The sequence below is a fragment of the Chondrus crispus genome, genomic scaffold, assembly GCF_000350225.1.
Source record: "Chondrus crispus Stackhouse genomic scaffold, scaffold_79, whole genome shotgun sequence".
NCBI lineage: Eukaryota > Rhodophyta > Florideophyceae > Gigartinales > Gigartinaceae > Chondrus > Chondrus crispus.
Window position 1 is genome coordinate 56,328 of NW_005178719.1, and position 12,324 is coordinate 68,651.

The following is a 12,324-nucleotide window of genomic DNA, read 5'->3' on the forward strand; positions in this document are numbered from 1 at the left end:
AGAGGACAAAGAAATCATATCTGAACATATTACTTCTTTGGTTCCCGCGAACGGCTCTTTTTTTTCGACAAAATACTTCAGCGAATCTTGCTTCCCTGTGATGGTTCTCCGACAAGTTTCCGAATTTTATGAGGTGTTGACCGTTCCGAACGAGATTATGAAAAATTTTGACCCAACCGTTCGAGCTGACAAGACACTGATGAACCATATTTGGCTTGGTGATGCCTTTAAGCGGCCTATTGAGTCACTCCATGACATTTTGGTGGCATATCGCTGTCATAATGACATCAAAATTCTGACGAATATCGCCAAACACGTCCCGGTTGAAAAAGAAGCAGAGAACTACAAAGCGGATACTATCAATATCAGCTATCCCGAATTTCAGACCAACACTACGCCTCTTAGGCTGGATGATCCGCAAGAAACGTCTAAAAAATTCAGCCGTACTACTTCACCAAACCGAGGGAATATCAGACCTCGTTTTTCACAAGAAGAGCCTCAGATCGCCCAACACGTAACCTATGACGACCCGAAAAAGGCAACAGGGGTGCATCAGTACTTTCGTGACAGCAAATTCTCTGGAAAAATATCGGAATCTATTGACTTCACGATAAGGGACTACAACATTTGTGCGATGCAACAGCAGTTGTCACCGGTACAAAAGGCATCCTTTTTCATAAATGCGTTTTCCGGTCCAGCTCGGACTCATTTTTTCCAAAACGCAGACCACAATATGAACTATGAAACACTTTGCGAATTGATGAGGCAAGAGTATGACTCGGATGCGCGCGAACTCGCTGTGCAGTCTGAATTGGAAAAACTAAGAATCGAGAAGTTCATGTCTGAAAGAGAGATTACAACGACTTCCCAAGGCCTGACGTCGCTAGTTGATCATATTAACTCCTTGGCCCCGCAATGCCCGAAACAATTCCGACATGATTCTAACAAGACAAGGTTCCTCAGAGCAGCAGTCGTGGGACACCCTTGGGCATCCCGCGCAATGAGCCAGATCACAACCCTGAAATTTACGTTTCACATCTTTGTCACGGCCTTGCAAGAAGGTATTCAGTTGCATGAAGAAGAGTCCAAGCATGACACTTCAACTTTGCTACCAACCAATTACCAAAGATATGGACGCGAGCCACCTCGCCGTGATTTCAACCGTTCCATTGGACGATCTTTTCATCCCAAGAAAAACCCGATCGGTAGGGACAACAAAATTTTACGCTGCAGTAACTGCGGAGCTGATGATCATCTTCGCCGCAATTGTCGCACTGGAAATGTGATGTCAAGAATCCAAAGCCGTATTCGCAATGGCGTTCCAGCTGTGCATGTCGTACAAGAAATTGCTGCCGATCTGCAAGAAATTCTGGATTGGAAAACCACGACCGCTACCGCTGAAGAAACGCATCACTCACGACACACCGCCGACGATGATGCAGATCATTCCGCACAGGTGAGCGAATCTGAAGACGAGAGTAAAAAGCTCATGCTTAATGAGTCCGACGTGCACCTTCTGCGCGAACTGGAATCCAATTAAGCAGTGAACACGCTCTCCGGAGACCTCCATCAATTCTCTGAAGAACAGTATTTTCATTGAGGCGACGAGGACATCCTCCCAGTCATCGTCGCCACAATTCATCTCGCATTGGCCATCGCACAGCCGTAAAGCGCCGCAAACCTACAGACACGTACTGCCTTGTCTCTCAGGTCTTCGTATCATCCCTGACATCACCGCAAGTGGCAAACCCAGGTTTTTGCATTGATACGGGTGCACCGACCTCTGTCATCGGCCTACCCGAACTGAGGCGTATCTTTGCGAAAAACAAACTGAAGTCCCCGCACCTACGCAAGTCTCCAAAGAAATTTAAATTCGCCGATGCAGTCTTCCAGTCACTCGGGCTAGTCGATTTACCTCTGGCCACGCCCTCAGGTCTACCTCCTATCTACATCTCACTGAATGTTGTGACAGCTGACGTTCCCGCACTCATGGGTCTTGACGTCATGGACCAGCAGTCCCTAACGCCGAACACCGTGACTAATGAACTGCACAAGTGCGTTGTTTTGCAATCGCGAACACAACACGTTTCCGCGCTCACCGACACGCTGTGGAGCGTTCCTCTTCAACGATATGCACAACACATCTACGCCCCAATTTCCCTTGCGACCTCTTGCAATTTTTCTCAAACACAACTCCGAAAGTTGCATCAGCAGTTTTGTCACCCATCCGCTGACAAACTCCACAAACTACTGAAGAAGACAAGACCAGAAGACTTGGACGCCTCCACTTTGGACACTCTCAAAGATCTGACACGCCGTTGCGATCCATGCCAGCGAATACAAGCCGCCCCAACCCGCTTCAAAGTATCGTTCGGTTCTGAGAACGTAAAATTCAACGACAGACTCATAATCGACATCATGTATCTCAACAACCGACCGGTGCTCCATCTTGTTGACGAAGGAACGCACTTCAGTGCCGCCAAATTTGTACCGGACGTGTCAACCAAAACACTTTGGGCCACCATCCTTGAGTGCTGGGCGACTGTGTACACCGGCCTACCGCACAAGATTCTAGTTGATCAGGGATCTGCTTTTGGAGAACTCTTCGCCAGCATCGGAGCGTCGTGCAAGGTCGAAGTTCAGCGCACAGGTATTCGAGCACACTCCAGTCTCGGTATTGGAGAGCGGTACCACCAGCCTCTCCGATCTACATTTCGGAAACTAAGAATTGACCACCCGACTATATCCGCGTCAACGCTCCTCTCCATGGCTGTGAAAGCAATGAATGACACCCTCGGACCCGAAGGCATCGTCCCATCCGCGCTCGTCTTTGGCGAATATCCATCAACGAAGACTCTGTCAGAAGTGGCAGACCCACGCGCATCTCTTGAAAGTCGTGCTAGAGTTGCCACTACTGCACGTAAGCAGATGGAACAAGAAATGGCTAAGCTACGGGTACAACGCGCTCTCCGGCATCGAGTTCCAAGAGCTACGAACTACGTTTTCGAAGTTGGACAGCACGTGCTACTATGGCGTGAAAAGTTAGTCGAGAACCGCATTGTAGAGTGGATCGGGCCGTTTCCAATTTTGGCCCTTGACCGAGAAAAGAAACAAGTCTTCCTCCAAGATAGCAAAATAGGAGCGGCTCGTCCGTTCAGTCAAGGCATGGTGTAACCTTACCTGAGTCCTGATGACGCATCCCGTGTCCTATTCCAACATCTTGGACACTCTTTGTCTTCTCGTTATAGTCACCACACGCTCTTGACAGAAGTCTTGAAAAGAGGAGACCCACGGTGCCTTAGCCCGCAAATGTCTAATGCCAAGCGCTCGGAAATACATCAGCTCATGAGAAGAGGCACATTCAAAGTCATCCTCAAAGAAGAAATTCTTCCCAATGCCAACGTCCTATCCGCGCGTTTCGTGTTATCAATTAAGTCCACAGTTGATGATAAGGTGAAATGGAAAGCACGTTACGTTGCCGGTGGACACAGGGATAAGCTCAAAAAGCTTCTCGTGCACTCGTCGCAATCTGCAAAACCCTCTACCGTACGTCTCGTTATGGCATTGGCCGCGATCTACGGCTTCAAGGTTTGGTCCTCCGACGTAACACAAGCGTATCTACAATCTTCAAAGCCCCTCGCTCGCAAAATATACATTCGTATTGCCGCCCCTGAATTTGAGTTGTCAAACAATGAGGCACTGCTTCTCCTACGAGGCCTGTATGGCCTTGGGGAATCAGGAGACATGTGGCATGACACCCTAGATGCACACCACCGACAGGATCTCGGCATGGAGACGCTCCGCACTGACCTCGGATGCTACAGTCGCATTACCCAGGGACATCTTGAAGGACTTTCTGCGAACTATGTGGACGATATGCTACGAACTGGAACCCTTGGGTTCCATAAACTCTGCGCCCTCACTGGGAAGCGATTCGAAATGGCCAAGGATCAGAATATACTTTTTCGGTTTACTGGTTTCCTGATATCGAAAGATCAAGCGAATACATTGCAACTTGACCAAGTAGAATACGCCAGACAGCTTCGACTGCTCCCGGACGACTGTCATTTCTCCGCATTTGCGTCTGTTCGAATGAAGCTCATGTGGCTTTCGCATACTCGACCGGATTGAATATTCGAAATATCGCAACTCACGCAGATTACGAGAGAACATTTTATGGAAGAACGTCAAACAATTGTCAAGAATACAAACCGGGTAATCAAGTATTCTACAGATCAAACTGTCAGGATCAGGTTCCCAAACTTGCAAAAGAACACAATCAAAGTCGTAGGATACTCTGATGCGTCCTTTGCCTCTAATCGTGACCACACGTCACAGCTCGGATATATTGTTTTTCTCGCCGATGCGTCCTCGAATTTCGTACCAATCATGTACAAGTCCTACAAGGCTAGACGTGTTACAAGATCGGTACTCGCAGCCGAGCTAATTGCATTTAGCGATTTGTTCGATGCATCGTATACACTGACGAAAGAATTGGAGAAGCTACTTGGAAGGAAAAAGGTTGCTGTACAGTTGCTCACAGACAGCAAGAGCCTCTTCGACATCATCAGCAAAGGAAGCCGCACATCGGAAAAGAGACTAATGCTCGATATTGCTTGCGCGCGCGAAGGATACCGCAAGTTCGAGATTGATGATATTGGCTTTGTGCGGTCTGGAGATAATATTGCAGATGGTCTCACAAAAAGAATGAAACAAAGCAGTTTATTGAAAGTTCTAACTACATCTACATTAGAGATCAAACCGGAACAATGGATTGTCAGAGAGACCATCTCAGACACCCTCGCCATTGGAATTTCTCAGATGCCCGACTCTGTGTAACTTGCATCACGCACTAATGTGCATTGTGAGCTCGGGTGATCAGCTTTTAATGCCAGAGAGTGCCCCTCCAGGTATAAAACCCTCGTGAACTTATCAGGCGGGACTAGTTAAGGCAAGCTTTCACACCACGTCGACACAGAGCCGTCACCCCGAAGGATGATTTAAAAGCTAACTAGAGCTTAAGCATGAGAATCCAAGTTGGGTCATCAGGCTGTCGAATGGAAAGAACAAGGGAGGTTGATGAGAAAATATTTGCGCATCGAATTCCGGTCTGCATTTATACTGATATTTTAACGACCGTTCAGGTAATTTTTTTTCTCATCTGAAATTTGCAGTGCACTTAAAACCGGTTCCGTCATTGCAGAAGTGAACATGGGTACTCATCTTGACTCCTTTTGAGACTCAAAGCGCTAAGGAGTCGCATTTATCGGACGAGATGCAGCGAAAGGGGGGAGTGTCGATGGAGCGGAGCCGGCCACTCTGTACAGTATCTATACAGTACCTGTACAGTACCGGACACCACTCTATTTTCGCCTTTCGGCTCGTGGCTTTCAGCCACGAGCGCCGCCGTCCGATTATATACCTGCGACTACCACCTCTCTCGATCTAGCGAGGGCAAGATGGAACTAAGTAAAGATTGACCATCGTCACTTTACTTTTACCTGCGCCGAAGCGTAGAGCCTCGATTCCCCACGCGTCTCTACACTTCACTACCGCTTCCGCTACCTGACAACGTCTTCCCTCGTCTCAGCTTGGACTGAGATCGCGCTGTCAGCCCAGACCCTCGTGTGCAGCGACAGTTACCCAGAAGGAGAGTGAGAGTGTGAGAGTTGTGAGGACAAAAAATGGGGTGTGTTTGTTGTAGTTGACATGGCAGTACAGTACAGTGCGCGAAATTACAATAAATACACCCATCGAGCACCACATAAACCACACTTTCTGAGCCCCTTTTTAAGAATCGCTTCGTGTACAGTACCACCGCAACGCGATAGAAACGTCTATATAGGCCAAATAGTGTATAAGAGCATCTCTACCGGATAAGCTAATGTCGTATTTTGTCTCAAAACGTGGATGAAGATGATTGGCTAGTCCTATCCACGTCAACTATTTCTATCACAATAGATAGAAGAGAACCTGTGTTCTCTACCCCGAGTGTGGATGACACATTCATTCCCCAACCCCCCTCCCCCACACACACAACTTGAATCCATGGATCCGTCACTTGAGTGTGACGACAGCAGTGATGATGATAACATATCGTACTTGATTGCCACAGGCATTCTGCCCGGAACAACACCTATCCGAATGACGCCGCGGCTGGGCTCCGTTGCCAACAAACAACCGAACAAGCCTCGAAACTTCACCGAAGCTACAAAGCGTTTGCGTCAAGATTATTTTTCTGCGCACCCAAAGTATTCTTCCAAAGACTTTAAAAGACGTTTTCGCATGCCGCGGGACGTCTTTAATCGGATTTATCACGCAATTGAGGGTGAAGGTATCTTTGTAGAGCGTACGGATAGACTCGGTCGTAAAGGAATACATCCTTTGCAACGCGTTACTGCTGGGTTGCGCATGATTGCCTACGGAGTGGCAGCAGATGCGTTGGATGAATATCTACAGATGTCTGAAGATTCGGTGTTGCCCTCGTTGAAGGAGTTTTGCAAATTTGTCGTACATTTGTTTCAAAACGAATACTTAAGGATGCCAACCGAACAAGATCTCCGCCGAATCATGGCAATCAACGCAGCCCGAGAATTCCGGGTTGCGTTGGGTGCATAGATTGTCAACATTGGGAATGGGAACGATGCCCTATTGCCTGGGCTGGGCAATATAAGGGGAAGGGTAAAAAGCCTACCATTGTGCTAGAGGCAATAAGTGATGGCGAGTTATGGATATGGCATGCGTTTTTTGGAAGTCCTGGTTCCCTGAATGACATAAACATTATGGATCATTCGCCTACTATCTGTGGATGCTGGTTGCCATAAATGGCAACATCTTCTGTTGCGGAAAGAAGGTTTCTACTGTACCCATAAGCGGAGTTATGTCGTGTTGTGTTTTACTGCGTGTGCTACCGAGGCTAGCTCGTTAGCACTTCGTTTACTACATAAACACTCTTGCCTCCCCGTCTCGACAGAGGGAGGCAGAGGTCGTTGAGTCATCATCTTTCAATTTCCGCCGGCGCGGAGGTACACTGTCTACAGAAATTTCTGTTCACCTGCAGGGGGACATTCTTTTCTCCACGTCGGTTGTTTTTTTCGTTGTTGGTCCGCCTCTCCTGTCGTGCTACCATGTCGCCAACCACACGAAGTGGAGCCGGGTCGAGCGACGACACATCTACGTTTGGCGCCTCAGGCGCGCTGTTTGCTCCAGTTCAGCACCCAGTCTTGAGAAGCGTAGACCCACAGAAGGTTGCTGCTTTTCTGAAGGAGAGGGAGCGCTACGTGGACGAAGTACTTGAAAAACAGAAGGAAGTCCCAAATATGACTGTGGCGTCCTTCAAGGTCTCTGTCGATCGCAGTTTACTCAAAACAATGCACGGACTTGGCCGTCTAAATGATGTGGCAGCCGACGTTGCTTTGGCTGATCTTACTACCGACCACATTCAGACATGGGTTGAGGGACTCTTGTCAAGGGCCTCCCAGAAGAATGTGAACCCGACGGTGATTCGTGGTGCGCTGCGTGGAGTTAAGATGCCAATGTCGATCTCAGACCCGGAGGCGCGTGTCTTGCAGTTTGATCATGAGATCTTCGAGAGACTAGATGGTGTAGGATACGGGAACTTCAAGGAAAGCAACCCGGAAAGACTGTAAAACTCATTCAGGAGCATGTCTATCCTACACACCTCAAAGCTGCTATGGCTGAGCATCTTGAGTTCCAGGCGGGACTGAAGAGAAAAGTCAATGAGTATGTCTCGCTTCTTTGTAAAGAAGCCATTATACAGGACAAGGTACTAGCTCCTTCGAGCAGAGGTAAGCAAGAGGATGGTACCAAGTCAGGTTCATCCCTAGGAAGAGGCTCAAGCAAGAATAAGCCAGGTAACTTCAAATCTGGCAAGGGCACTGGGAGTTCAGAGAAGGAACTTCCGTGCCTGAACGCGGATTGTAAGAAGAAGGGTGTCCGCCATAAAGGCGGTGTTCGAAATTGTCCAAACACTAACGACGATCAGGCGACGAAACTAATCGCCGATTTCGTGGGGGATAAGCGTCGGAAAAATGCCAAGCGCTTTGTGGACAACGGACCTGATGCTTCCTCCATCAATTCTACGCAGATGGGTGTTCTATTTGCTGGCACTGTCTCGTCTCGGCTCTGTGCTGACGGCGGTTCGGATATCAACCTCATGCCACAGACTGTATTCAGTGAGTTGCTTCAGCAGCGTGCTGAGATGCAAATGCGGATGCTACACACTCCTAGGGAATTCGGTCTGGCCGCGTCAGAACTGTACGTAACATGTGACAGGGAGGTCACGCTCGACACTGAGCTTCTTATCCGTCATGGAAAGTCCCTTTTAATTCGGAACCTCCGCTGGTTTGTTTCAGTGAACCCGGTTGACGAGCCCCTGCTTGGTCGTCCCATTCAAGAAGCCCTCGGGCTCGATACCAAAAGATGCTGGAGGCTGCATGCGATCGTTACGGCGGAGAGGTCGACGGCTCAAAGATGCTAGACGGTGACTACAGGGACGGCTCTGTTGCTCGCATCCTTTCACCCGGTCTGTTCCACTCTGACCGCGGCGTCGATTCAATCGACGAAGGCATCTGTGAGCAGCAAACTGAGATTGGTAAGGACACACCTGAAGATCTTTCGAAAGCCTTCCAGAAAATGTTGGACGAAGCTTCTGTGAATGGGGTCAGCTCCACGGGACTTCAGCTGTTGGAAGAATTGCTTCGCGAGTTCCGTGACGTCTTTCGCGTCCGGCTGGGCCCCGGCCCCGCGGCCGATGTGGAGCCAATGGTAGTGAGCATCAAGCCTGGCTCTATGCCTCATCTCGCCAAGGCCCGACGCTATCCTGCCAACCAACGCGACTACATGAAGCGTTTGATGGCAAAACTAGTCGAATATGGCATGGCGGTCCCCAATGCGCATGCTGAGTGGGCCTCGCCCCCCCTCCTGGTGCCTAAGCCTGGTACAGTGAAATACAGGCTGACCTTCGACCTCAGAAGAGTTAATCAGTGCACGCAGGCAATGGCTTGGCCTATGCCGCATTTGAACTCGGAGCTTATGGATTTCGCCGGCAGTCCCTGCTTCTCAAGCATCGATTTCTGTGCTGGATACTGGCAGATGCCATTGGCAGCCGAGAGTCAGCAGTATCACAGTTTTCTCACTCCGGCTGGTGTGTACCAGCCCACGCGCACGCTTCAAGGGGCAATGAATGCCGTACAAAACTTCCAGTCTCGTGTACAGCCCTGCTTTCAGTCCATGGAACAAGCAGTTAAGACCTGGTTGGACGACTTCGCAGTCCACGCCGGTACCGAAGGTGCTCTCATTGCGCATCTTCGCACCTTCTTCCAGATCTGCCGCGACCAGAACCTTAAGGTGTCCGCCAAGAAGACTACTCTTTTCGACACCGCTCTACACTGGTGTGGCTATGTCATTGATGGAGACGGGGTTCGCTGTGACCCTCGCCGACTAAGCGATCTGAAAAATGCTTCGCATCCAGTTACAGCCGCCGAGCTCTCCCAATTTATCAACTGCCTCCAATGGATGTCAATGTATCTTCCAGACTATGCTTCCCGCGTCACGCCTTTGAGGGAGCTATTGGAAAAGGCCTACGAAATATCGGGCAAGCGTACGTCGCGCTCAGTCCAGAACATTCAACTTAAGGATATCTCATGGGGCAGCATTCACATTGATGCCTTCGAGCAGCTGCAGGAGCAGCTGCGGCAGGCCGTCAAGCTCGCGCACAGGGACCAGTCAAAGACGCTCTGTATATACACCGACGCATCCGATGAGCATTGGGCTGCCGTCATTACTCAGTGCGAGTCATCCTGTATGACCCGGCCGCTGGAGGACCAAATGCACCAACCGCTGGCCTTCCTTGGATCCTCCTTTAACCAGACACAGCAACACTGGAGTACCTTCGAACGCGAGGCCTTTGCAGTGTACCAAGCTTTTGAAAAGATGGATTACATGTTGGCCTGTGAGGAAGACATTCATTTGTTTACTGATCACCGCAATTTGTTATTTGTGTTCAACCCCACCGAGCTGCGACCCACTCTCGGTCGACACAGTATCAATAAGGTACATCGGTGGGCTCTCTATCTCTCCAGATTCATGTATACTATCGAACATGTAGACGGGGATCGGAACATTGCTGCCGACATGATGACGCGTTGGTTTGCGGGATATCGTGGAAAGCGCCATATGGTACGCCGAATCAGTAGCACCTTGCAACAGCAGGACCTAGTCCCGTCCCCTCTTGACGCAGATTTCATGTGGCCAACTGAAGAATCCGTGCGTCAGTCTCAACAACAAGCACTGCCGCATCCTGAGAATTCAACTCTGGGTACTGATGGGCTTTTGCGCCGCGACGGGCGCATATGGATTGCCCCTGACAATGTCGAGCTCCAGTTCAAGTTGCTAGTGATTTCGCACTGCGATACAGCTGGGCACAGGGGAATAGAGTCCACCTTAAGCACCCTTGCGGAGGTGTACATATGGGATGACATGGAATGCGACGTCAAAGAGTTTGTCGCTAGTTGCCTTCATTGCATTGTGGCGAAAACCGGCCAACGTATCCCCCGCCCTCTGGCTCTTACGCTACACGGCTCATCCCCAAACGAAGTCTTGCACTTCGACTTCCTCTTCATGGGTGTCGGCACTGACGGTCTGAAGTATTCGCTCATTTTGAAGGATGACCTCTCCACCTATCTATGGATTTGTCCCTGTGTGGCCGCGGACGCAAATACTGCGGCTCAAGAGGTCGCGCGCTGGATAAGGGTCTTCACTCCGCCCTACTACTGGGTGTCGGACCAGGGATCGCACTTTAAGAACAAGGTGATGGACGCGCTGGCACGACTGCATAAAATCAGGCATCAGTTTACTGTAGCCTACTCTCCATGGGTTAATGGGACCGTTGAAGTATGCATGAGGCATGTCCGCGCTGCGTGCACGGCCCTGCTCTCCGAACTCAAGCTAGGCCCACGCGATTGGCCTTTGGTCATCGAGACTGTTATGTCTGCGCTAAATGAGGCCCCTTTAAAGCGTCTAGGGAAAAGGGAAGATGGGACTTTCCGCACACCACTCGAAGTCATGACTGGAATTCGTCCGAATCGGTCTACGCTGTCTGTTCAGCGCCCCGACGGCAGTAATCCTCTTACTCTCGGACAAGTCCGTGTACGACAGCTCATCAATATCTCGTTACTCCAACATTCTATTGATGCGATACACAAGGACGTCAATCACAAGGTCACACGGAATAGAGAGCGTCAGATACAGCATCATAACAAGAGAACAAACTTGATCGTGCCGAACTTTGAGGTTGGGGATTTCGTGGTTGTCAGGCGCGCACAGGACCGTGGGCACAAGCTCACCTTTCGCTGGACAGGTCCGCGCCGCATCACGCGCGTTATTAGTGACATGGTTTACGAGGTATCTACCTTGTCCGGCGGTCCTGTAGAGATTGTGCATGCAAGTCGCTTGCTCAAGTATCGCGCCGCCCTCGACGGTGCTACAGTCTCTGAGAAGCTATTGAAGCAGGCTGAGCACCTCGACACCCGATTTGAAATGGTGGATAAGTTGTTGGATATCGGCGAGGCCAATGATGGAATTTTCGTGCAGGTGCAGTGGCTGGGGCAGCCGGATCGTACCGACTGGACTTGGCAGTCTCTACAAGAGCTCTTCACAGATATTCCTGACCGCGTTTCAACCTTTCTCCGCACTTGCGACAATACGAAAGTCGCTGCAAAGGCACTTTCTCAACTCGGCATCTCGGATTGATGCAACCAACCGACTTCGTGCTTGCTTGCATGGGGCAGTGTGGATGCTGGTTGCCATAAATGACAACATCTTCTGTTGCGGAAAGAAGGTTTCTACTGTACCCATAAGCGGAGTTATGTCGTGTTGTGTTTTACTGCGTGTGCTACCGAGGCTAGCTCGTTAGCACTTCGTTTACTACAAAAACACTCTTGCCTCCCCGTCTCGACAGAGGGAGGCAGAGGTCGTTGAGTCATCATCTTTCAATTTCCGCCGGCGCGGAGGTACACTGTCTACATATCGATGACATAATTGCTGGAGAGTTTCCTCCATCTTTATCATATTGGGTAAACGGAAACGAGCGAAAGATACTGTACTACCTTGCGGATGGCATCTACCCTAATTGGGCCATATTTGTGAAGACAATAAGTGAGGGCGCAACAAAGAAAGAGACGACTTACGCAGCCGCACAAGAAGCAATGCGCAAAGACATTGAGCGGGCTTTTGGTGTCCTGACCGCAAGATTTCACATCTTGAAAAGACCCTCCCGACTTTGGTATCAAGAAGATATTGCCC